The following is a 23,013-nucleotide window of genomic DNA, read 5'->3' as shown; positions in this document are numbered from 1 at the left end:
ATGCCTGGCGGCTGGGTGGGGAGCCCAGGGCCTGGGTAGGGGCAGCGGGCCTGCCGGGAGGGCGAGTCTGGAGGCGGAAAGGAACATCCGATTGGCGACCGGTGGAAGGAAGATCCAACCCCTTGTGGTCAGAGAGGTACCCGGTGACCCCCCGGGCCAGATGGTCTGGAGGCGACCAGAATAACGAGTGGCTCTGGGGTGAGTCGGGAAGTACTCCAGGGTGCCAGACAGTGCACAGGGAGAGTTGTAGAGACAGGGAGACAGAGTGAAAGAGAGATGAGAGACAGAGAGAGTAGAGGGAGAAAGATAGACCCAGAGAAAGAAGACATTACCAGACAGACAGACAGACAGACAGGGACACACAGACAAAGACAGCTAGAACGAGAGCCAGAAAGAGAGACGGACAAAGGGAGAGAGAGGGTGAAAGAAAGAGGAGAGAGACAGATGAGACAGATGAGACAGAGATAGACACAGAGAAAGAGAAGACATACACAGACAGACAAAGGGAGAGAAAGAGAGGAGAGAGCGAGAGAATATCCAGGTGATGTGAGAAGGAGGTAGGAAGGGCAAGTGGACCAGAATCGTGAATAATTCCCTGGGAGGCCACACATGGGCTTGTCAGGTATGTGTTTGGGGGCCTAGATTAAAAGAGACCCAAGGGACAGATGCAGGTCAGAATCCTTGAGCAAAGTTGTGGGTTGTAGGGCGTGAGGGGCGGTTAAGGTGGTTCGGAGGGATGAGAAGACTTGTCGTGGGTAAGCACAGCCTAGAGAACATAGAGTGTGCATATGCGATGATGTTAGTGGAGGTACTTTGAGGTCCCTGGTGTGCTTGGATGACTGCGTGACCGTGTAGGAGACACACGGCGTGTGACTGTTAGGAGAGAAGACTTCCTGTCTAGAGGTTTGGGAGCCATGGGCTTAACTTTCAGGGTGAAGAAAGGCCAAGGGACAGGGCGAGTGAGTGCAAGGATGCATTGCGGTTGGGGACGCCTGGACGCAGAATAGATTGCTGGTGACAGAAGGGCGAGGGAGAGCGAGCGAGAGAGATGCAAGGGATGAGGAGGCAGGTGTGAGAGGCGCCAGGGGTGAGGGAACTGTCTTGCAAGGGGCCGGCGGGTGGGACCCAGTTGGGTGAGTCGCGTGTGAGGCGAGCGCAGACGCAAGCGAGCAAGCGAGCGGGGCAGGTGCGTAGGTGCTGGTGCAGGTGCAGGCCAGGGGGGTGCAGCTGGAGCGGAAGGAGGCTGCGCTCTGCTTAGGCGCTGGGTCTGGAGGACCAAAAGGGGACCAGGCGCTGCATGGGCCGGGAATCGAACCCGGGCCTCCCGCGTGGCAGGCGAGAATTCTACCACTGAACCACCCATGCACCGGCGGCGGCCGCCATCCGACGCAGTCACAGCCGGCGCTCACCAGTTGTCCCGCGGGACACTGGTCCCCGGTCGGAGGCGAGCTGAGCCACACACTGTTCGCCTGGCGCGTGCACCAGGGGCCCGATGGCGCAGGGAGCAAAGGAGCAACCAGAAGGAGAGGCTGCTGGATCGTGGTGGTCGTGGCGGCGGTGGCGGTGGCAGCGGGTGTGTGCGGGAAGGCAGAAGTGTCGCGCGCTGGGGAGGGGCCGGGGGTGGGAGCGGGGAGAAGCGGACTCGCCCCGGTCTGCCCTTTCTCCGCCGCCCAGGCCCGTCACGCTGCCGCAAACGTGGCCCGTGCCTGAATCCCAATCAGGACAGGTGACCTGCGGCAGGCGCTGCTGAGCGCGCCTGTTGTGCTCAGCGCCTCGACGCGCAGAGATGGGGACCCAAGGCGCTGGTGCGCTTGGCGCTGGGGGCCTGGGGGTGAGGTGTGGCGCCGAGGTGGTCTCGGCAGGGGCTTGGAGTTTATGGGCCGGCCCGGGGTGGTAGAGGGCGAAGGTGGGGGGGGGGGTGGCTATCATTGCGGGTTTGGCCTGGCCTGCCGGGTGCTCTGCGCCTGGGGAATGGGGGCGTCGATGTGTGCGTGTGTGTGTGTGTGTGTGTGTTGTGTGTATGTGTGTAGGCAGAGGATGGAGGGTCTTGTGGGATGGTCGACGTGTCCCGTGGACCCGAATCCCCACTGCCCCTCCTCGCCGGCTCCCGTACCACCTGCGGGCCAAAGAAAGAGAGGCTCTTTTCCTCTGGGGAAAGAGCCGAGGAGGTGATTCAGAGAAACCACCTCTGCGTGTCCGAATGGCCTGTGGCGGAGGGTTGAAGGCGCCGGCGCTTGCGACACTGGGGTTTATGCGCGAGCCTTTCGGGTGGGCGCCAGGAGCGGAGGGGCGGAGGCGTGCGACCACGGGGGCGAGAGATTGGAGAGTGGGCAAAGAGGGCGCGAGCCGGGAAGAGGGCATCGGTGGGCGTCTCCGGGGCTAAAAGGTGGGCTTGTCAGGAGTGGGATTCGAACCCACGCCTCCAGGGGAGACTGCGACCTGAACGCAGCGCCTTAGACCGCTCGGCCATCCTGACGGCGGGCCTGGGCGCGTGGCCGCTCCCCTGGCTGGGACCCGGCGCGGACGCCCGGTACCGTTCCTCGGCGTGGGTGCGCAAGCGGCGGAGGGCAAGCCAAGTCAGTCTCTGCCGCTCGCTGCGGCGTGCAGGCCGCCACGCCCTCCTCCCCTCCTCCCCGAGCGGCGCTTGCTAGTCCGCGCGTCTTCCCCTCCTCCCGGCGCGGTGGCTCGATGCCCGCGTCGGAGGCGGCGGGGCAGGGCGCACCGGGTTGGCTGGGTGGCAGCCGGGTGCAGCTCGAGGTCAGGCTCCGGACCGGGTCGGCTCGCCTCGCCTTTGTCCAGAGTGCTTTGTTGTGTGAGCGTGTGTCCCGCACGTGCCAGATGCTTGCGGTGGGCAGGCGGACGAGGGAGGGCAGGGCCGGGCGTACCAGGGCTCGGGACAGCGGACTGGCGCCCAGAGGGCGGGGCGGGCGTCGCTGTCCTCGTTAGTATAGTGGTGAGTATCCCCGCCTGTCACGCGGGAGACCGGGGTTCGATTCCCCGACGGGGAGGCAGCCGCCCTTTTTGGCCACCGGCGCGAGGTCTGCGACCCAGCCTCTCGCCCTCAAGGGGCGTGCCCTTCTTCCTCCCTCCGCCCACCGCCACCTGGTACCTGGCCTGCCACGTGGTCGCCCCAGACGAGCGGCCCTGCCCGCCCTGCTGGGCCCGGCCAGGCCAGGCCAGGCCAGGCCCGCGCCACCCGAAGTCCTTGTGGGAATGGGCTCCGTGAGGCCGGCAGGGGCAGGAAAGCGTGGGAGGCGACCGAGTGAGTGAGGACCGTCCTTCTGGCTGTCGGGCCGTGGCGGCGGCGTCGCTGGGCCCCGCGCCTGGCCCCACGCCGCAACGTGGAGCCGAGGGCTCAGTCGGGAGCAGCACGGCTGCAGCAGAAGGCCGGCGCAGCGGAGCTGCTGGGCTCTGGGCTGGCCTGGCGCTTTTTGGCGCCGTGGCAGCCAAGAGCTGCGGGCGTCGGGCAGGCCCGCGTCAGGTGGTGGCGGCGCTCGCTCGTGGCAGTCCCCGCCGGCCTGTGGGCGCTGGCCGGGCCGTGCGGCGTTGGTGGTATAGTGGTGAGCATAGCTGCCTTCCAAGCAGTTGACCCGGGTTCGATTCCCGGCCAACGCAGCGGGCTGACCTTTTGCCGAGGCCCGGGGCCGCAGAGGGCGGCCGGGCTGGCACGCAGCTGTGCTTGCAGGCGCGGGAGGGTGTGTGGCAGAAGGAGGCGCGGCGATGTTTTGAGGGTGCCCCGAGCAGGAGGGGAGCTGCTAAGGCTGAGGGCGGTCGGGTTGCCGGGGCGCCGGGTGGGCTGGCGGGATTTGGTTAGCAAGTGAAGCCCAGCCGGCGGTGCAGGTGCCAGGCGCCAGGCGCCAAGCTGCCAGCTGCCAGCTGCCAGCTCGAGAGGAGGCGCTGGCTCCAGGGCGGGAGCGCGGGGCACGCAGGCCGACGCTCCCTGGTGGTCTAGTGGTTAGGATTCGGCGCTCTCACCGCCGCGGCCCGGGTTCGATTCCCGGTCAGGGAAGCCTTTCTTCTTCTTCTCCGCCGTCCACCACCGACGTCGGCTTCGTCTTCGCACCACACCTCCCCTTTTGGCCAACAGGCCCGCCCGGTCCACCTACGCCCCAATGAGACGGGACTTCCCGCCCAGCCCTTGTCCGTCAGCGCTTCCTTTTCTCCTGGCTGGCCCGCTCGCCCGCCCTCCACCCATCTTCACCCTTCAGCGTGTCCCCTCTTCCTTGCCCTAGGCTCACCCAAGGGCCCTCGCAGCCCCACGCACACAGGCCAGGTCAGCCTCTCTACTCCTCTGGCTGCCAGCGGACCCACCACCCTCCACCACCACCCCCATCGCCGTCACCACCACCCCCATCGCCACCACCACTACCACCACTACCATCACCAGCGGCCAACAGCACCCACCCACCAATGCAGGACGATCGCTGGTTCCTCACTCCTCTCGCTACAGCTTCCCGCCTCTCCCTTCCCCTCCCCTCCGCTGTCCCCCCAGTCCCCTCCCCTCCCTTCCCCTCCCCTGCCGTCCCCTCTCCTTTCACACAGAAGGCACAAGCACCCACGCACGCACAAGGTGCTGAGAACTGAGGGAAAACCAGAGCGGTTCCTTGCTCTTCATGCCTCAAGAAACACCGTGCCCTTCATCCGCTTCACCTGCTCTTCCTGAGACTTCAGTCACCTTCCCCCTGGCCTCAGCCCATAGATAGAGAGCCTCAAAATCCAATGCACGGAGAGGTGAGTTGGAGACTCGGGCCCTCCCGGTTCCTCGTGCTCGGCTGCCTCCTACAGAAACTCTTGCTGTTTTGTGAAAGGAAACTCCACGTGGATTTCGTGATTGGAATACCACACGGCTGGCAACGCCAGACTGGCTCCTTCGCTCCCTCACCCCTCGCCCCATCGCCCCATCGCCCATTCTCTCACTGGCTGCTTCCTCCCTCATGAACTCCTCTAACCCGCCCGCTCACTTTCCCAATCAGCCACCCACTCCTTCACTGCTTCACTGCTTCTCTCACCCTCCCACCTAGCCACCCACTCATTCGCTCAACCACCCTGCCAACCCAGCCACCCATCCACTCAGTAGTGGGGGCCTCTAAGGGGCCAGGACTGTCCCACGACACTGCTCGGTCAAGGGCTCCACCTGTGTGTGACAGCGGCTTTGAAGGGGGTGCCGGTGGGGGTGTGTGGGGGGGAAGGCCGTCGGCGCTAGCGGAGCCTGAGCCAGGGAGGCGGAGGTGTGTGGAGACGTGTGGGGAGCTAGACCACCGGGTGGGCGTTTGGCGGTAGCAGAAGCCGGGCGATGAAGAAATTGGTGGTGACACAGCCAAGGGCCAAGCTGACCCGAGCGGGAGTGGGCCACGAGGGTGGGGGGACATTGGCTGGCAATACCTAGGCTCGGAATCCTATCCCCAGATGGCCAGGGACAAATGGAGAATGTCCATCTACACAGCGCCTAGATTGGATGTGTTGGAGTAGTTCCCCACTGCCGCCTCACCACAGGGCCACCCGGCTCTTCATCCCTCTGTCCGGCTTGCTCTGTGACTGCTCCCCAAAGTCAACCGCACAGCTCAGTCGGCTGGCTGCCCAAAGTTTGTTGACAGCGAAGATGACCGCTGACGTCCAGTCAAGGACCCATAGTGTGCTGTGGGCGGGACTAGGGCGAGGTCAAGGCGCCGCGGCCGCGCCCGGAGAGGATTCCCTATGGCGATACACACCCCGACCGGCGGCCAGGGCAGTTTTCTTGCCCGTGGGTCTTGGGTGGATGAACGGGAACCGTCGTCCCGGGCGGGACACCGCGCAGGCCGGGACAAAGGTCGTGACAGCAGAAAGAGGACAGAAGGACACATGGCGCCCGGGCTTGGATGGTGGCTAGAAGAGGTGTGTGTGTGTGTGTGTGTGTGTGTGTGTGTGTGTGTGTGTGTGTGTTTGTGTGTGTGTGTGCGGGAGAGTGCGCCCAGGTGCGAGCATGATGGGCGGGCAGGGCTGAGAGCCCCGCTGGCAGTCGGGCAGAGATTCTGAGGACCACCCCATGGATGGGAGCGTGGGAGCGACTCGCCCGAGGATGGCGCTGTCCTCCGCTTCCACTGTGGACGAGGGGCTGGCTCGAGATCCCAGGAGCCCTGGGAGGCCAGGTCAGGGGAGCTCCAGCGGTCAGACGTTGTCAACTGAGGACCTGGGAGACAGGGGCATGGCGAGGGATGCCTGGCGGCTGGGTGGGGAGCCCAGGGCCTGGGTAGGGGCAGCGGGCCTGCCGGGAGGGCGAGTCTGGAGGCGGAAAGGAACATCCGATTGGCGACCGGTGGAAGGAAGATCCAACCCCTTGTGGTCAGAGAGGTACCCGGTGACCCCCCGGGCCAGATGGTCTGGAGGCGACCAGAATAACGAGTGGCTCTGGGGTGAGTCGGGAAGTACTCCAGGGTGCCAGACAGTGCACAGGGAGAGTTGTAGAGACAGGGAGACAGAGTGAAAGAGAGATGAGAGACAGAGAGAGTAGAGGGAGAAAGATAGACCCAGAGAAAGAAGACATTACCAGACAGACAGACAGACAGACAGGGACACACAGACAAAGACAGCTAGAACGAGAGCCAGAAAGAGAGACGGACAAAGGGAGAGAGAGGGTGAAAGAAAGAGGAGAGAGACAGATGAGACAGATGAGACAGAGATAGACACAGAGAAAGAGAAGACATACACAGACAGACAAAGGGAGAGAAAGAGAGGAGAGAGCGAGAGAATATCCAGGTGATGTGAGAAGGAGGTAGGAAGGGCAAGTGGACCAGAATCGTGAATAATTCCCTGGGAGGCCACACATGGGCTTGTCAGGTATGTGTTTGGGGGCCTAGATTAAAAGAGACCCAAGGGACAGATGCAGGTCAGAATCCTTGAGCAAAGTTGTGGGTTGTAGGGCGTGAGGGGCGGTTAAGGTGGTTCGGAGGGATGAGAAGACTTGTCGTGGGTAAGCACAGCCTAGAGAACATAGAGTGTGCATATGCGATGATGTTAGTGGAGGTACTTTGAGGTCCCTGGTGTGCTTGGATGACTGCGTGACCGTGTAGGAGACACACGGCGTGTGACTGTTAGGAGAGAAGACTTCCTGTCTAGAGGTTTGGGAGCCATGGGCTTAACTTTCAGGGTGAAGAAAGGCCAAGGGACAGGGCGAGTGAGTGCAAGGATGCATTGCGGTTGGGGACGCCTGGACGCAGAATAGATTGCTGGTGACAGAAGGGCGAGGGAGAGCGAGCGAGAGAGATGCAAGGGATGAGGAGGCAGGTGTGAGAGGCGCCAGGGGTGAGGGAACTGTCTTGCAAGGGGCCGGCGGGTGGGACCCAGTTGGGTGAGTCGCGTGTGAGGCGAGCGCAGACGCAAGCGAGCAAGCGAGCGGGGCAGGTGCGTAGGTGCTGGTGCAGGTGCAGGCCAGGGGGGTGCAGCTGGAGCGGAAGGAGGCTGCGCTCTGCTTAGGCGCTGGGTCTGGAGGACCAAAAGGGGACCAGGCGCTGCATGGGCCGGGAATCGAACCCGGGCCTCCCGCGTGGCAGGCGAGAATTCTACCACTGAACCACCCATGCACCGGCGGCGGCCGCCATCCGACGCAGTCACAGCCGGCGCTCACCAGTTGTCCCGCGGGACACTGGTCCCCGGTCGGAGGCGAGCTGAGCCACACACTGTTCGCCTGGCGCGTGCACCAGGGGCCCGATGGCGCAGGGAGCAAAGGAGCAACCAGAAGGAGAGGCTGCTGGATCGTGGTGGTCGTGGCGGCGGTGGCGGTGGCAGCGGGTGTGTGCGGGAAGGCAGAAGTGTCGCGCGCTGGGGAGGGGCCGGGGGTGGGAGCGGGGAGAAGCGGACTCGCCCCGGTCTGCCCTTTCTCCGCCGCCCAGGCCCGTCACGCTGCCGCAAACGTGGCCCGTGCCTGAATCCCAATCAGGACAGGTGACCTGCGGCAGGCGCTGCTGAGCGCGCCTGTTGTGCTCAGCGCCTCGACGCGCAGAGATGGGGACCCAAGGCGCTGGTGCGCTTGGCGCTGGGGGCCTGGGGGTGAGGTGTGGCGCCGAGGTGGTCTCGGCAGGGGCTTGGAGTTTATGGGCCGGCCCGGGGTGGTAGAGGGCGAAGGTGGGGGGGGGGGTGGCTATCATTGCGGGTTTGGCCTGGCCTGCCGGGTGCTCTGCGCCTGGGGAATGGGGGCGTCGATGTGTGCGTGTGTGTGTGTGTGTGTGTGTTGTGTGTATGTGTGTAGGCAGAGGATGGAGGGTCTTGTGGGATGGTCGACGTGTCCCGTGGACCCGAATCCCCACTGCCCCTCCTCGCCGGCTCCCGTACCACCTGCGGGCCAAAGAAAGAGAGGCTCTTTTCCTCTGGGGAAAGAGCCGAGGAGGTGATTCAGAGAAACCACCTCTGCGTGTCCGAATGGCCTGTGGCGGAGGGTTGAAGGCGCCGGCGCTTGCGACACTGGGGTTTATGCGTGAGCCTTTCGGGTGGGCGCCAGGAGCGGAGGGGCGGAGGCGTGCGACCACGGGGGCGAGAGATTGGAGAGTGGGCAAAGAGGGCGCGAGCCGGGAAGAGGGCATCGGTGGGCGTCTCCGGGGCTAAAAGGTGGGCTTGTCAGGAGTGGGATTCGAACCCACGCCTCCAGGGGAGACTGCGACCTGAACGCAGCGCCTTAGACCGCTCGGCCATCCTGACGGCGGGCCTGGGCGCGTGGCCGCTCCCCTGGCTGGGACCCGGCGCGGACGCCCGGTACCGTTCCTCGGCGTGGGTGCGCAAGCGGCGGAGGGCAAGCCAAGTCAGTCTCTGCCGCTCGCTGCGGCGTGCAGGCCGCCACGCCCTCCTCCCCTCCTCCCCGAGCGGCGCTTGCTAGTCCGCGCGTCTTCCCCTCCTCCCGGCGCGGTGGCTCGATGCCCGCGTCGGAGGCGGCGGGGCAGGGCGCACCGGGTTGGCTGGGTGGCAGCCGGGTGCAGCTCGAGGTCAGGCTCCGGACCGGGTCGGCTCGCCTCGCCTTTGTCCAGAGTGCTTTGTTGTGTGAGCGTGTGTCCCGCACGTGCCAGATGCTTGCGGTGGGCAGGCGGACGAGGGAGGGCAGGGCCGGGCGTACCAGGGCTCGGGACAGCGGACTGGCGCCCAGAGGGCGGGGCGGGCGTCGCTGTCCTCGTTAGTATAGTGGTGAGTATCCCCGCCTGTCACGCGGGAGACCGGGGTTCGATTCCCCGACGGGGAGGCAGCCGCCCTTTTTGGCCACCGGCGCGAGGTCTGCGACCCAGCCTCTCGCCCTCAAGGGGCGTGCCCTTCTTCCTCCCTCCGCCCACCGCCACCTGGTACCTGGCCTGCCACGTGGTCGCCCCAGACGAGCGGCCCTGCCCGCCCTGCTGGGCCCGGCCAGGCCAGGCCAGGCCAGGCCCGCGCCACCCGAAGTCCTTGTGGGAATGGGCTCCGTGAGGCCGGCAGGGGCAGGAAAGCGTGGGAGGCGACCGAGTGAGTGAGGACCGTCCTTCTGGCTGTCGGGCCGTGGCGGTGGCGTCGCTGGGCCCCGCGCCTGGCCCCACGCCGCAACGTGGAGCCGAGGGCTCAGTCGGGAGCAGCACGGCTGCAGCAGAAGGCCGGCGCAGCGGAGCTGCTGGGCTCTGGGCTGGCCTGGCGCTTTTTGGCGCCGTGGCAGCCAAGAGCTGCGGGCGTCGGGCAGGCCCGCGTCAGGTGGTGGCGGCGCTCGCTCGTGGCAGTCCCCGCCGGCCTGTGGGCGCTGGCCGGGCCGTGCGGCGTTGGTGGTATAGTGGTGAGCATAGCTGCCTTCCAAGCAGTTGACCCGGGTTCGATTCCCGGCCAACGCAGCGGGCTGACCTTTTGCCGAGGCCCGGGGCCGCAGAGGGCGGCCGGGCTGGCACGCAGCTGTGCTTGCAGGCGCGGGAGGGTGTGTGGCAGAAGGAGGCGCGGCGATGTTTTGAGGGTGCCCCGAGCAGGAGGGGAGCTGCTAAGGCTGAGGGCGGTCGGGTTGCCAGGGGCGCCGGGTGGGCTGGCGGGATTTGGTTAGCAAGTGAAGCCCAGCCGGCGGTGCAGGTGCCAGGCGCCAGGCGCCAAGCTGCCAGCTGCCAGCTGCCAGCTCGAGAGGAGGCGCTGGCTCCAGGGCGGGAGCGCGGGGCACGCAGGCCGACGCTCCCTGGTGGTCTAGTGGTTAGGATTCGGCGCTCTCACCGCCGCGGCCCGGGTTCGATTCCCGGTCAGGGAAGCCTTTCTTCTTCTTCTCCGCCGTCCACCACCGACGTCGGCTTCGTCTTCGCACCACACCTCCCCTTTTGGCCAACAGGCCCGCCCGGTCCACCTACGCCCCAATGAGACGGGACTTCCCGCCCAGCCCTTGTCCGTCAGCGCTTCCTTTTCTCCTGGCTGGCCCGCTCGCCCGCCCTCCACCCATCTTCACCCTTCAGCGTGTCCCCTCTTCCTTGCCCTAGGCTCACCCAAGGGCCCTCGCAGCCCCACGCACACAGGCCAGGTCAGCCTCTCTACTCCTCTGGCTGCCAGCGGACCCACCACCCTCCACCACCACCCCCATCGCCGTCACCACCACCCCCATCGCCACCACCACTACCACCACTACCATCACCAGCGGCCAACAGCACCCACCCACCAATGCAGGACGATCGCTGGTTCCTCACTCCTCTCGCTACAGCTTCCCGCCTCTCCCTTCCCCTCCCCTCCGCTGTCCCCCCAGTCCCCTCCCCTCCCTTCCCCTCCCCTGCCGTCCCCTCTCCTTTCACACAGAAGGCACAAGCACCCACGCACGCACAAGGTGCTGAGAACTGAGGGAAAACCAGAGCGGTTCCTTGCTCTTCATGCCTCAAGAAACACCGTGCCCTTCATCCGCTTCACCTGCTCTTCCTGAGACTTCAGTCACCTTCCCCCTGGCCTCAGCCCATAGATAGAGAGCCTCAAAATCCAATGCATGGAGAGGTGAGTTGGAGACTCGGGCCCTCCCGGTTCCTCGTGCTCGGCTGCCTCCTACAGAAACTCTTGCTGTTTTGTGAAAGGAAACTCCACGTGGATTTCGTGATTGGAATACCACACGGCTGGCAACGCCAGACTGGCTCCTTCGCTCCCTCACCCCTCGCCCCATCGCCCCATCGCCCATTCTCTCACTGGCTGCTTCCTCCCTCATGAACTCCTCTAACCCGCCCGCTCACTTTCCCAATCAGCCACCCACTCCTTCACTGCTTCACTGCTTCTCTCACCCTCCCACCTAGCCACCCACTCATTCGCTCAACCACCCTGCCAACCCAGCCACCCATCCACTCAGTAGTGGGGGCCTCTAAGGGGCCAGGACTGTCCCACGACACTGCTCGGTCAAGGGCTCCACCTGTGTGTGACAGCGGCTTTGAAGGGGGTGCCGGTGGGGGTGTGTGGGGGGGAAGGCCGTCGGCGCTAGCGGAGCCTGAGCCAGGGAGGCGGAGGTGTGTGGAGACGTGTGGGGAGCTAGACCACCGGGTGGGCGTTTGGCGGTAGCAGAAGCCGGGCGATGAAGAAATTGGTGGTGACACAGCCAAGGGCCAAGCTGACCCGAGCGGGAGTGGGCCACGAGGGTGGGGGGACATTGGCTGGCAATACCTAGGCTCGGAATCCTATCCCCAGATGGCCAGGGACAAATGGAGAATGTCCATCTACACAGCGCCTAGATTGGATGTGTTGGAGTAGTTCCCCACTGCCGCCTCACCACAGGGCCACCCGGCTCTTCATCCCTCTGTCCGGCTTGCTCTGTGACTGCTCCCCAAAGTCAACCGCACAGCTCAGTCGGCTGGCTGCCCAAAGTTTGTTGACAGCGAAGATGACCGCTGACGTCCAGTCAAGGACCCATAGTGTGCTGTGGGCGGGACTAGGGCGAGGTCAAGGCGCCGCGGCCGCGCCCGGAGAGGATTCCCTATGGCGATACACACCCCGACCGGCGGCCAGGGCAGTTTTCTTGCCCGTGGGTCTTGGGTGGATGAACGGGAACCGTCGTCCCGGGCGGGACACCGCGCAGGCCGGGACAAAGGTCGTGACAGCAGAAAGAGGACAGAAGGACACATGGCGCCCGGGCTTGGATGGTGGCTAGAAGAGGTGTGTGTGTGTGTGTGTGTGTGTGTGTGTGTGTGTGTGTGTGTGTGTTTGTGTGTGTGTGTGCGGGAGAGTGCGCCCAGGTGCGAGCATGATGGGCGGGCAGGGCTGAGAGCCCCGCTGGCAGTCGGGCAGAGATTCTGAGGACCACCCCATGGATGGGAGCGTGGGAGCGACTCGCCCGAGGATGGCGCTGTCCTCCGCTTCCACTGTGGACGAGGGGCTGGCTCGAGATCCCAGGAGCCCTGGGAGGCCAGGTCAGGGGAGCTCCAGCGGTCAGACGTTGTCAACTGAGGACCTGGGAGACAGGGGCATGGCGAGGGATGCCTGGCGGCTGGGTGGGGAGCCCAGGGCCTGGGTAGGGGCAGCGGGCCTGCCGGGAGGGCGAGTCTGGAGGCGGAAAGGAACATCCGATTGGCGACCGGTGGAAGGAAGATCCAACCCCTTGTGGTCAGAGAGGTACCCGGTGACCCCCCGGGCCAGATGGTCTGGAGGCGACCAGAATAACGAGTGGCTCTGGGGTGAGTCGGGAAGTACTCCAGGGTGCCAGACAGTGCACAGGGAGAGTTGTAGAGACAGGGAGACAGAGTGAAAGAGAGATGAGAGACAGAGAGAGTAGAGGGAGAAAGATAGACCCAGAGAAAGAAGACATTACCAGACAGACAGACAGACAGACAGGGACACACAGACAAAGACAGCTAGAACGAGAGCCAGAAAGAGAGACGGACAAAGGGAGAGAGAGGGTGAAAGAAAGAGGAGAGAGACAGATGAGACAGATGAGACAGAGATAGACACAGAGAAAGAGAAGACATACACAGACAGACAAAGGGAGAGAAAGAGAGGAGAGAGCGAGAGAATATCCAGGTGATGTGAGAAGGAGGTAGGAAGGGCAAGTGGACCAGAATCGTGAATAATTCCCTGGGAGGCCACACATGGGCTTGTCAGGTATGTGTTTGGGGGCCTAGATTAAAAGAGACCCAAGGGACAGATGCAGGTCAGAATCCTTGAGCAAAGTTGTGGGTTGTAGGGCGTGAGGGGCGGTTAAGGTGGTTCGGAGGGATGAGAAGACTTGTCGTGGGTAAGCACAGCCTAGAGAACATAGAGTGTGCATATGCGATGATGTTAGTGGAGGTACTTTGAGGTCCCTGGTGTGCTTGGATGACTGCGTGACCGTGTAGGAGACACACGGCGTGTGACTGTTAGGAGAGAAGACTTCCTGTCTAGAGGTTTGGGAGCCATGGGCTTAACTTTCAGGGTGAAGAAAGGCCAAGGGACAGGGCGAGTGAGTGCAAGGATGCATTGCGGTTGGGGACGCCTGGACGCAGAATAGATTGCTGGTGACAGAAGGGCGAGGGAGAGCGAGCGAGAGAGATGCAAGGGATGAGGAGGCAGGTGTGAGAGGCGCCAGGGGTGAGGGAACTGTCTTGCAAGGGGCCGGCGGGTGGGACCCAGTTGGGTGAGTCGCGTGTGAGGCGAGCGCAGACGCAAGCGAGCAAGCGAGCGGGGCAGGTGCGTAGGTGCTGGTGCAGGTGCAGGCCAGGGGGGTGCAGCTGGAGCGGAAGGAGGCTGCGCTCTGCTTAGGCGCTGGGTCTGGAGGACCAAAAGGGGACCAGGCGCTGCATGGGCCGGGAATCGAACCCGGGCCTCCCGCGTGGCAGGCGAGAATTCTACCACTGAACCACCCATGCACCGGCGGCGGCCGCCATCCGACGCAGTCACAGCCGGCGCTCACCAGTTGTCCCGCGGGACACTGGTCCCCGGTCGGAGGCGAGCTGAGCCACACACTGTTCGCCTGGCGCGTGCACCAGGGGCCCGATGGCGCAGGGAGCAAAGGAGCAACCAGAAGGAGAGGCTGCTGGATCGTGGTGGTCGTGGCGGCGGTGGCGGTGGCAGCGGGTGTGTGCGGGAAGGCAGAAGTGTCGCGCGCTGGGGAGGGGCCGGGGGTGGGAGCGGGGAGAAGCGGACTCGCCCCGGTCTGCCCTTTCTCCGCCGCCCAGGCCCGTCACGCTGCCGCAAACGTGGCCCGTGCCTGAATCCCAATCAGGACAGGTGACCTGCGGCAGGCGCTGCTGAGCGCGCCTGTTGTGCTCAGCGCCTCGACGCGCAGAGATGGGGACCCAAGGCGCTGGTGCGCTTGGCGCTGGGGGCCTGGGGGTGAGGTGTGGCGCCGAGGTGGTCTCGGCAGGGGCTTGGAGTTTATGGGCCGGCCCGGGGTGGTAGAGGGCGAAGGTGGGGGGGGGGGTGGCTATCATTGCGGGTTTGGCCTGGCCTGCCGGGTGCTCTGCGCCTGGGGAATGGGGGCGTCGATGTGTGCGTGTGTGTGTGTGTGTGTGTGTTGTGTGTATGTGTGTAGGCAGAGGATGGAGGGTCTTGTGGGATGGTCGACGTGTCCCGTGGACCCGAATCCCCACTGCCCCTCCTCGCCGGCTCCCGTACCACCTGCGGGCCAAAGAAAGAGAGGCTCTTTTCCTCTGGGGAAAGAGCCGAGGAGGTGATTCAGAGAAACCACCTCTGCGTGTCCGAATGGCCTGTGGCGGAGGGTTGAAGGCGCCGGCGCTTGCGACACTGGGGTTTATGCGCGAGCCTTTCGGGTGGGCGCCAGGAGCGGAGGGGCGGAGGCGTGCGACCACGGGGGCGAGAGATTGGAGAGTGGGCAAAGAGGGCGCGAGCCGGGAAGAGGGCATCGGTGGGCGTCTCCGGGGCTAAAAGGTGGGCTTGTCAGGAGTGGGATTCGAACCCACGCCTCCAGGGGAGACTGCGACCTGAACGCAGCGCCTTAGACCGCTCGGCCATCCTGACGGCGGGCCTGGGCGCGTGGCCGCTCCCCTGGCTGGGACCCGGCGCGGACGCCCGGTACCGTTCCTCGGCGTGGGTGCGCAAGCGGCGGAGGGCAAGCCAAGTCAGTCTCTGCCGCTCGCTGCGGCGTGCAGGCCGCCACGCCCTCCTCCCCTCCTCCCCGAGCGGCGCTTGCTAGTCCGCGCGTCTTCCCCTCCTCCCGGCGCGGTGGCTCGATGCCCGCGTCGGAGGCGGCGGGGCAGGGCGCACCGGGTTGGCTGGGTGGCAGCCGGGTGCAGCTCGAGGTCAGGCTCCGGACCGGGTCGGCTCGCCTCGCCTTTGTCCAGAGTGCTTTGTTGTGTGAGCGTGTGTCCCGCACGTGCCAGATGCTTGCGGTGGGCAGGCGGACGAGGGAGGGCAGGGCCGGGCGTACCAGGGCTCGGGACAGCGGACTGGCGCCCAGAGGGCGGGGCGGGCGTCGCTGTCCTCGTTAGTATAGTGGTGAGTATCCCCGCCTGTCACGCGGGAGACCGGGGTTCGATTCCCCGACGGGGAGGCAGCCGCCCTTTTTGGCCACCGGCGCGAGGTCTGCGACCCAGCCTCTCGCCCTCAAGGGGCGTGCCCTTCTTCCTCCCTCCGCCCACCGCCACCTGGTACCTGGCCTGCCACGTGGTCGCCCCAGACGAGCGGCCCTGCCCGCCCTGCTGGGCCCGGCCAGGCCAGGCCAGGCCAGGCCCGCGCCACCCGAAGTCCTTGTGGGAATGGGCTCCGTGAGGCCGGCAGGGGCAGGAAAGCGTGGGAGGCGACCGAGTGAGTGAGGACCGTCCTTCTGGCTGTCGGGCCGTGGCGGTGGCGTCGCTGGGCCCCGCGCCTGGCCCCACGCCGCAACGTGGAGCCGAGGGCTCAGTCGGGAGCAGCACGGCTGCAGCAGAAGGCCGGCGCAGCGGAGCTGCTGGGCTCTGGGCTGGCCTGGCGCTTTTTGGCGCCGTGGCAGCCAAGAGCTGCGGGCGTCGGGCAGGCCCGCGTCAGGTGGTGGCGGCGCTCGCTCGTGGCAGTCCCCGCCGGCCTGTGGGCGCTGGCCGGGCCGTGCGGCGTTGGTGGTATAGTGGTGAGCATAGCTGCCTTCCAAGCAGTTGACCCGGGTTCGATTCCCGGCCAACGCAGCGGGCTGACCTTTTGCCGAGGCCCGGGGCCGCAGAGGGCGGCCGGGCTGGCACGCAGCTGTGCTTGCAGGCGCGGGAGGGTGTGTGGCAGAAGGAGGCGCGGCGATGTTTTGAGGGTGCCCCGAGCAGGAGGGGAGCTGCTAAGGCTGAGGGCGGTCGGGTTGCCAGGGGCGCCGGGTGGGCTGGCGGGATTTGGTTAGCAAGTGAAGCCCAGCCGGCGGTGCAGGTGCCAGGCGCCAGGCGCCAAGCTGCCAGCTGCCAGCTGCCAGCTCGAGAGGAGGCGCTGGCTCCAGGGCGGGAGCGCGGGGCACGCAGGCCGACGCTCCCTGGTGGTCTAGTGGTTAGGATTCGGCGCTCTCACCGCCGCGGCCCGGGTTCGATTCCCGGTCAGGGAAGCCTTTCTTCTTCTTCTCCGCCGTCCACCACCGACGTCGGCTTCGTCTTCGCACCACACCTCCCCTTTTGGCCAACAGGCCCGCCCGGTCCACCTACGCCCCAATGAGACGGGACTTCCCGCCCAGCCCTTGTCCGTCAGCGCTTCCTTTTCTCCTGGCTGGCCCGCTCGCCCGCCCTCCACCCATCTTCACCCTTCAGCGTGTCCCCTCTTCCTTGCCCTAGGCTCACCCAAGGGCCCTCGCAGCCCCACGCACACAGGCCAGGTCAGCCTCTCTACTCCTCTGGCTGCCAGCGGACCCACCACCCTCCACCACCACCCCCATCGCCGTCACCACCACCCCCATCGCCACCACCACTACCACCACTACCATCACCAGCGGCCAACAGCACCCACCCACCAATGCAGGACGATCGCTGGTTCCTCACTCCTCTCGCTACAGCTTCCCGCCTCTCCCTTCCCCTCCCCTCCGCTGTCCCCCCAGTCCCCTCCCCTCCCTTCCCCTCCCCTGCCGTCCCCTCTCCTTTCACACAGAAGGCACAAGCACCCACGCACGCACAAGGTGCTGAGAACTGAGGGAAAACCAGAGCGGTTCCTTGCTCTTCATGCCTCAAGAAACACCGTGCCCTTCATCCGCTTCACCTGCTCTTCCTGAGACTTCAGTCACCTTCCCCCTGGCCTCAGCCCATAGATAGAGAGCCTCAAAATCCAATGCACGGAGAGGTGAGTTGGAGACTCGGGCCCTCCCGGTTCCTCGTGCTCGGCTGCCTCCTACAGAAACTCTTGCTGTTTTGTGAAAGGAAACTCCACGTGGATTTCGTGATTGGAATACCACACGGCTGGCAACGCCAGACTGGCTCCTTCGCTCCCTCACCCCTCGCCCCATCGCCCCATCGCCCATTCTCTCACTGGCTGCTTCCTCCCTCATGAACTCCTCTAACCCGCCCGCTCACTTTCCCAATCAGCCACCCACTCCTTCACTGCTTCACTGCTTCTCTCACCCTCCCACCTAGCCACCCACTCATTCGCTCAACCACCCTGCCAACCCAGCCACCCATCCACTCAGTAGTGGGGGCCTCTAAGGGGCCAGGACTGTCCCACGACACTGCTCGGTCAAGGGCTCCACCTGTGTGTGACAGCGGCTTTGAAGGGGGTGCCGGTGGGGGTGTGTGGGGGGGAAGGCCGTCGGCGCTAGCGGAGCCTGAGCCAGGGAGGCGGAGGTGTGTGGAGACGTGTGGGGAGCTAGACCACCGGGTGGGCGTTTGGCGGTAGCAGAAGCCGGGCGATGAAGAAATTGGTGGTGACACAGCCAAGGGCCAAGCTGACCCGAGCGGGAGTGGGCCACGAGGGTGGGGGGACATTGGCTGGCAATACCTAGGCTCGGAATCCTATCCCCAGATGGCCAGGGACAAATGGAGAATGTCCATCTACACAGCGCCTAGATTGGATGTGTTGGAGTAGTTCCCCACTGCCGCCTCACCACAGGGCCACCCGGCTCTTCATCCCTCTGTCCGGCTTGCTCTGTGACTGCTCCCCAAAGTCAACCGCACAGCTCAGTCGGCTGGCTGCCCAAAGTTTGTTGACAGCGAAGATGACCGCTGACGTCCAGTCAAGGACCCATAGTGTGCTGTGGGCGGGACTAGGGCGAGGTCAAGGCGCCGCGGCCGCGCCCGGAGAGGATTCCCTATGGCGATACACACCCCGACCGGCGGCCAGGGCAGTTTTCTTGCCCGTGGGTCTTGGGTGGATGAACGGGAACCGTCGTCCCGGGCGGGACACCGCGCAGGCCGGGACAAAGGTCGTGACAGCAGAAAGAGGACAGAAGGACACATGGCGCCCGGGCTTGGATGGTGGCTAGAAGAGGTGTGTGTGTGTGTGTGTGTGTGTGTGTGTGTGTGTGTGTGTGTGTGTTTGTGTGTGTGTGTGCGGGAGAGTGCGCCCAGGTGCGAGCATGATGGGCGGGCAGGGCTGAGAGCCCCGCTGGCAGTCGGGCAGAGATTCTGAGGACCACCCCATGGATGGGAGCGTGGGAGCGACTCGCCCGAGGATGGCGCTGTCCTCCGCTTCCACTGTGGACGAGGGGCTGGCTCGAGATCCCAGGAGCCCTGGGAGGCCAGGTCAGGGGAGCTCCAGCGGTCAGACGTTGTCAACTGAGGACCTGGGAGACAGGGGCATGGCGAGGGATGCCTGGCGGCTGGGTGGGGAGCCCAGGGCCTGGGTAGGGGCAGCGGGCCTGCCGGGAGGGCGAGTCTGGAGGCGGAAAGGAACATCCGATTGGCGACCGGTGGAAGGAAGATCCAACCCCTTGTGGTCAGAGAGGTACCCGGTGACCCCCCGGGCCAGATGGTCTGGAGGCGACCAGAATAACGAGTGGCTCTGGGGTGAGTCGGGAAGTACTCCAGGGTGCCAGACAGTGCACAGGGAGAGTTGTAGAGACAGGGAGACAGAGTGAAAGAGAGATGAGAGACAGAGAGAGTAGAGGGAGAAAGATAGACCCAGAGAAAGAAGACATTACCAGACAGACAGACAGACAGACAGGGACACACAGACAAAGACAGCTAGAACGAGAGCCAGAAAGAGAGACGGACAAAGGGAGAGAGAGGGTGAAAGAAAGAGGAGAGAGACAGATGAGACAGATGAGACAGAGATAGACACAGAGAAAGAGAAGACATACACAGACAGACAAAGGGAGAGAAAGAGAGGAGAGAGCGAGAGAATATCCAGGTGATGTGAGAAGGAGGTAGGAAGGGCAAGTGGACCAGAATCGTGAATAATTCCCTGGGAGGCCACACATGGGCTTGTCAGGTATGTGTTTGGGGGCCTAGATTAAAAGAGACCCAAGGGACAGATGCAGGTCAGAATCCTTGAGCAAAGTTGTGGGTTGTAGGGCGTGAGGGGCGGTTAAGGTGGTTCGGAGGGATGAGAAGACTTGTCGTGGGTAAGCACAGCCTAGAGAACATAGAGTGTGCATATGCGATGATGTTAGTGGAGGTACTTTGAGGTCCCTGGTGTGCTTGGATGACTGCGTGACCGTGTAGGAGACACACGGCGTGTGACTGTTAGGAGAGAAGACTTCCTGTCTAGAGGTTTGGGAGCCATGGGCTTAACTTTCAGGGTGAAGAAAGGCCAAGGGACAGGGCGAGTGAGTGCAAGGATGCATTGCGGTTGGGGACGCCTGGACGCAGAATAGATTGCTGGTGACAGAAGGGCGAGGGAGAGCGAGCGAGAGAGATGCAAGGGATGAGGAGGCAGGTGTGAGAGGCGCCAGGGGTGAGGGAACTGTCTTGCAAGGGGCCGGCGGGTGGGACCCAGTTGGGTGAGTCGCGTGTGAGGCGAGCGCAGACGCAAGCGAGCAAGCGAGCGGGGCAGGTGCGTAGGTGCTGGTGCAGGTGCAGGCCAGGGGGGTGCAGCTGGAGCGGAAGGAGGCTGCGCTCTGCTTAGGCGCTGGGTCTGGAGGACCAAAAGGGGACCAGGCGCTGCATGGGCCGGGAATCGAACCCGGGCCTCCCGCGTGGCAGGCGAGAATTCTACCACTGAACCACCCATGCACCGGCGGCGGCCGCCATCCGACGCAGTCACAGCCGGCGCTCACCAGTTGTCCCGCGGGACACTGGTCCCCGGTCGGAGGCGAGCTGAGCCACACACTGTTCGCCTGGCGCGTGCACCAGGGGCCCGATGGCGCAGGGAGCAAAGGAGCAACCAGAAGGAGAGGCTGCTGGATCGTGGTGGTCGTGGCGGCGGTGGCGGTGGCAGCGGGTGTGTGCGGGAAGGCAGAAGTGTCGCGCGCTGGGGAGGGGCCGGGGGTGGGAGCGGGGAGAAGCGGACTCGCCCCGGTCTGCCCTTTCTCCGCCGCCCAGGCCCGTCACGCTGCCGCAAACGTGGCCCGTGCCTGAATCCCAATCAGGACAGGTGACCTGCGGCAGGCGCTGCTGAGCGCGCCTGTTGTGCTCAGCGCCTCGACGCGCAGAGATGGGGACCCAAGGCGCTGGTGCGCTTGGCGCTGGGGGCCTGGGGGTGAGGTGTGGCGCCGAGGTGGTCTCGGCAGGGGCTTGGAGTTTATGGGCCGGCCCGGGGTGGTAGAGGGCGAAGGTGGGGGGGGGGGTGGCTATCATTGCGGGTTTGGCCTGGCCTGCCGGGTGCTCTGCGCCTGGGGAATGGGGGCGTCGATGTGTGCGTGTGTGTGTGTGTGTGTGTGTTGTGTGTATGTGTGTAGGCAGAGGATGGAGGGTCTTGTGGGATGGTCGACGTGTCCCGTGGACCCGAATCCCCACTGCCCCTCCTCGCCGGCTCCCGTACCACCTGCGGGCCAAAGAAAGAGAGGCTCTTTTCCTCTGGGGAAAGAGCCGAGGAGGTGATTCAGAGAAACCACCTCTGCGTGTCCGAATGGCCTGTGGCGGAGGGTTGAAGGCGCCGGCGCTTGCGACACTGGGGTTTATGCGCGAGCCTTTCGGGTGGGCGCCAGGAGCGGAGGGGCGGAGGCGTGCGACCACGGGGGCGAGAGATTGGAGAGTGGGCAAAGAGGGCGCGAGCCGGGAAGAGGGCATCGGTGGGCGTCTCCGGGGCTAAAAGGTGGGCTTGTCAGGAGTGGGATTCGAACCCACGCCTCCAGGGGAGACTGCGACCTGAACGCAGCGCCTTAGACCGCTCGGCCATCCTGACGGCGGGCCTGGGCGCGTGGCCGCTCCCCTGGCTGGGACCCGGCGCGGACGCCCGGTACCGTTCCTCGGCGTGGGTGCGCAAGCGGCGGAGGGCAAGCCAAGTCAGTCTCTGCCGCTCGCTGCGGCGTGCAGGCCGCCACGCCCTCCTCCCCTCCTCCCCGAGCGGCGCTTGCTAGTCCGCGCGTCTTCCCCTCCTCCCGGCGCGGTGGCTCGATGCCCGCGTCGGAGGCGGCGGGGCAGGGCGCACCGGGTTGGCTGGGTGGCAGCCGGGTGCAGCTCGAGGTCAGGCTCCGGACCGGGTCGGCTCGCCTCGCCTTTGTCCAGAGTGCTTTGTTGTGTGAGCGTGTGTCCCGCACGTGCCAGATGCTTGCGGTGGGCAGGCGGACGAGGGAGGGCAGGGCCGGGCGTACCAGGGCTCGGGACAGCGGACTGGCGCCCAGAGGGCGGGGCGGGCGTCGCTGTCCTCGTTAGTATAGTGGTGAGTATCCCCGCCTGTCACGCGGGAGACCGGGGTTCGATTCCCCGACGGGGAGGCAGCCGCCCTTTTTGGCCACCGGCGCGAGGTCTGCGACCCAGCCTCTCGCCCTCAAGGGGCGTGCCCTTCTTCCTCCCTCCGCCCACCGCCACCTGGTACCTGGCCTGCCACGTGGTCGCCCCAGACGAGCGGCCCTGCCCGCCCTGCTGGGCCCGGCCAGGCCAGGCCAGGCCAGGCCCGCGCCACCCGAAGTCCTTGTGGGAATGGGCTCCGTGAGGCCGGCAGGGGCAGGAAAGCGTGGGAGGCGACCGAGTGAGTGAGGACCGTCCTTCTGGCTGTCGGGCCGTGGCGGCGGCGTCGCTGGGCCCCGCGCCTGGCCCCACGCCGCAACGTGGAGCCGAGGGCTCAGTCGGGAGCAGCACGGCTGCAGCAGAAGGCCGGCGCAGCGGAGCTGCTGGGCTCTGGGCTGGCCTGGCGCTTTTTGGCGCCGTGGCAGCCAAGAGCTGCGGGCGTCGGGCAGGCCCGCGTCAGGTGGTGGCGGCGCTCGCTCGTGGCAGTCCCCGCCGGCCTGTGGGCGCTGGCCGGGCCGTGCGGCGTTGGTGGTATAGTGGTGAGCATAGCTGCCTTCCAAGCAGTTGACCCGGGTTCGATTCCCGGCCAACGCAGCGGGCTGACCTTTTGCCGAGGCCCGGGGCCGCAGAGGGCGGCCGGGCTGGCACGCAGCTGTGCTTGCAGGCGCGGGAGGGTGTGTGGCAGAAGGAGGCGCGGCGATGTTTTGAGGGTGCCCCGAGCAGGAGGGGAGCTGCTAAGGCTGAGGGCGGTCGGGTTGCCAGGGGCGCCGGGTGGGCTGGCGGGATTTGGTTAGCAAGTGAAGCCCAGCCGGCGGTGCAGGTGCCAGGCGCCAGGCGCCAAGCTGCCAGCTGCCAGCTGCCAGCTCGAGAGGAGGCGCTGGCTCCAGGGCGGGAGCGCGGGGCACGCAGGCCGACGTTCCCTGGTGGTCTAGTGGTTAGGATTCGGCGCTCTCACCGCCGCGGCCCGGGTTCGATTCCCGGTCAGGGAAGCCTTTCTTCTTCTTCTCCGCCGTCCACCACCGACGTCGGCTTCGTCTTCGCACCACACCTCCCCTTTTGGCCAACAGGCCCGCCCGGTCCACCTACGCCCCAATGAGACGGGACTTCCCGCCCAGCCCTTGTCCGTCAGCGCTTCCTTTTCTCCTGGCTGGCCCGCTCGCCCGCCCTCCACCCATCTTCACCCTTCAGCGTGTCCCCTCTTCCTTGCCCTAGGCTCACCCAAGGGCCCTCGCAGCCCCACGCACACAGGCCAGGTCAGCCTCTCTACTCCTCTGGCTGCCAGCGGACCCACCACCCTCCACCACCACCCCCATCGCCGTCACCACCACCCCCATCGCCACCACCACTACCACCACTACCATCACCAGCGGCCAACAGCACCCACCCACCAATGCAGGACGATCGCTGGTTCCTCACT

The 23,013-nt window shown here is 65.4% G+C and overlaps 20 non-coding genes across 20 annotated transcripts; 12 read left to right on the top strand and 8 right to left on the bottom strand.

The window, feature by feature from the left end:
• Positions 1-1,294: 1,294 nt before the first annotated feature.
• Trnag-gcc (transfer RNA glycine (anticodon GCC)) lies at positions 1,295-1,365 on the bottom strand. The gene has a single exon. It is a non-coding gene; the product is annotated as a tRNA-Gly (tRNA).
• Positions 1,366-2,393: 1,028 nt separating this feature from the next.
• Trnal-cag (transfer RNA leucine (anticodon CAG)) lies at positions 2,394-2,476 on the bottom strand. The gene has a single exon. It is a non-coding gene; the product is annotated as a tRNA-Leu (tRNA).
• Positions 2,477-2,936: 460 nt separating this feature from the next.
• Trnad-guc (transfer RNA aspartic acid (anticodon GUC)) lies at positions 2,937-3,008 on the top strand. The gene has a single exon. It is a non-coding gene; the product is annotated as a tRNA-Asp (tRNA).
• A 535-nt stretch (positions 3,009-3,543) lies between these two features.
• Positions 3,544-3,615, top strand: Trnag-ucc (transfer RNA glycine (anticodon UCC)). The gene has a single exon. It is a non-coding gene; the product is annotated as a tRNA-Gly (tRNA).
• Positions 3,616-3,937: 322 nt separating this feature from the next.
• On the top strand, positions 3,938-4,009 carry Trnae-cuc (transfer RNA glutamic acid (anticodon CUC)). The gene has a single exon. It is a non-coding gene; the product is annotated as a tRNA-Glu (tRNA).
• Positions 4,010-7,485: 3,476 nt separating this feature from the next.
• On the bottom strand, positions 7,486-7,556 carry Trnag-gcc (transfer RNA glycine (anticodon GCC)). The gene has a single exon. It is a non-coding gene; the product is annotated as a tRNA-Gly (tRNA).
• A 1,028-nt stretch (positions 7,557-8,584) lies between these two features.
• Trnal-cag (transfer RNA leucine (anticodon CAG)) lies at positions 8,585-8,667 on the bottom strand. Its single transcript has one exon. It is a non-coding gene; the product is annotated as a tRNA-Leu (tRNA).
• A 460-nt stretch (positions 8,668-9,127) lies between these two features.
• On the top strand, positions 9,128-9,199 carry Trnad-guc (transfer RNA aspartic acid (anticodon GUC)). The gene has a single exon. It is a non-coding gene; the product is annotated as a tRNA-Asp (tRNA).
• Positions 9,200-9,734: 535 nt separating this feature from the next.
• Positions 9,735-9,806, top strand: Trnag-ucc (transfer RNA glycine (anticodon UCC)). The gene has a single exon. It is a non-coding gene; the product is annotated as a tRNA-Gly (tRNA).
• A 323-nt stretch (positions 9,807-10,129) lies between these two features.
• Positions 10,130-10,201, top strand: Trnae-cuc (transfer RNA glutamic acid (anticodon CUC)). Its single transcript has one exon. It is a non-coding gene; the product is annotated as a tRNA-Glu (tRNA).
• Positions 10,202-13,677: 3,476 nt separating this feature from the next.
• On the bottom strand, positions 13,678-13,748 carry Trnag-gcc (transfer RNA glycine (anticodon GCC)). Its single transcript has one exon. It is a non-coding gene; the product is annotated as a tRNA-Gly (tRNA).
• Positions 13,749-14,776: 1,028 nt separating this feature from the next.
• Trnal-cag (transfer RNA leucine (anticodon CAG)) lies at positions 14,777-14,859 on the bottom strand. The gene has a single exon. It is a non-coding gene; the product is annotated as a tRNA-Leu (tRNA).
• Positions 14,860-15,319: 460 nt separating this feature from the next.
• Trnad-guc (transfer RNA aspartic acid (anticodon GUC)) lies at positions 15,320-15,391 on the top strand. The gene has a single exon. It is a non-coding gene; the product is annotated as a tRNA-Asp (tRNA).
• Positions 15,392-15,926: 535 nt separating this feature from the next.
• On the top strand, positions 15,927-15,998 carry Trnag-ucc (transfer RNA glycine (anticodon UCC)). The gene has a single exon. It is a non-coding gene; the product is annotated as a tRNA-Gly (tRNA).
• Positions 15,999-16,321: 323 nt separating this feature from the next.
• On the top strand, positions 16,322-16,393 carry Trnae-cuc (transfer RNA glutamic acid (anticodon CUC)). Its single transcript has one exon. It is a non-coding gene; the product is annotated as a tRNA-Glu (tRNA).
• Positions 16,394-19,869: 3,476 nt separating this feature from the next.
• On the bottom strand, positions 19,870-19,940 carry Trnag-gcc (transfer RNA glycine (anticodon GCC)). The gene has a single exon. It is a non-coding gene; the product is annotated as a tRNA-Gly (tRNA).
• Positions 19,941-20,968: 1,028 nt separating this feature from the next.
• Trnal-cag (transfer RNA leucine (anticodon CAG)) lies at positions 20,969-21,051 on the bottom strand. Its single transcript has one exon. It is a non-coding gene; the product is annotated as a tRNA-Leu (tRNA).
• Positions 21,052-21,511: 460 nt separating this feature from the next.
• Trnad-guc (transfer RNA aspartic acid (anticodon GUC)) lies at positions 21,512-21,583 on the top strand. The gene has a single exon. It is a non-coding gene; the product is annotated as a tRNA-Asp (tRNA).
• A 535-nt stretch (positions 21,584-22,118) lies between these two features.
• Positions 22,119-22,190, top strand: Trnag-ucc (transfer RNA glycine (anticodon UCC)). Its single transcript has one exon. It is a non-coding gene; the product is annotated as a tRNA-Gly (tRNA).
• A 323-nt stretch (positions 22,191-22,513) lies between these two features.
• On the top strand, positions 22,514-22,585 carry Trnae-cuc (transfer RNA glutamic acid (anticodon CUC)). The gene has a single exon. It is a non-coding gene; the product is annotated as a tRNA-Glu (tRNA).
• The last annotated feature ends 428 nt before the right edge of the window (positions 22,586-23,013 follow it).

Source organism: Castor canadensis, unplaced genomic scaffold, assembly GCF_047511655.1.
Source record: "Castor canadensis unplaced genomic scaffold, mCasCan1.hap1v2 HAP1_SCAFFOLD_153, whole genome shotgun sequence".
Lineage (NCBI taxonomy): Eukaryota > Metazoa > Chordata > Mammalia > Rodentia > Castoridae > Castor > Castor canadensis.
This window is presented reverse-complemented; position numbering and strand designations above follow the sequence as displayed.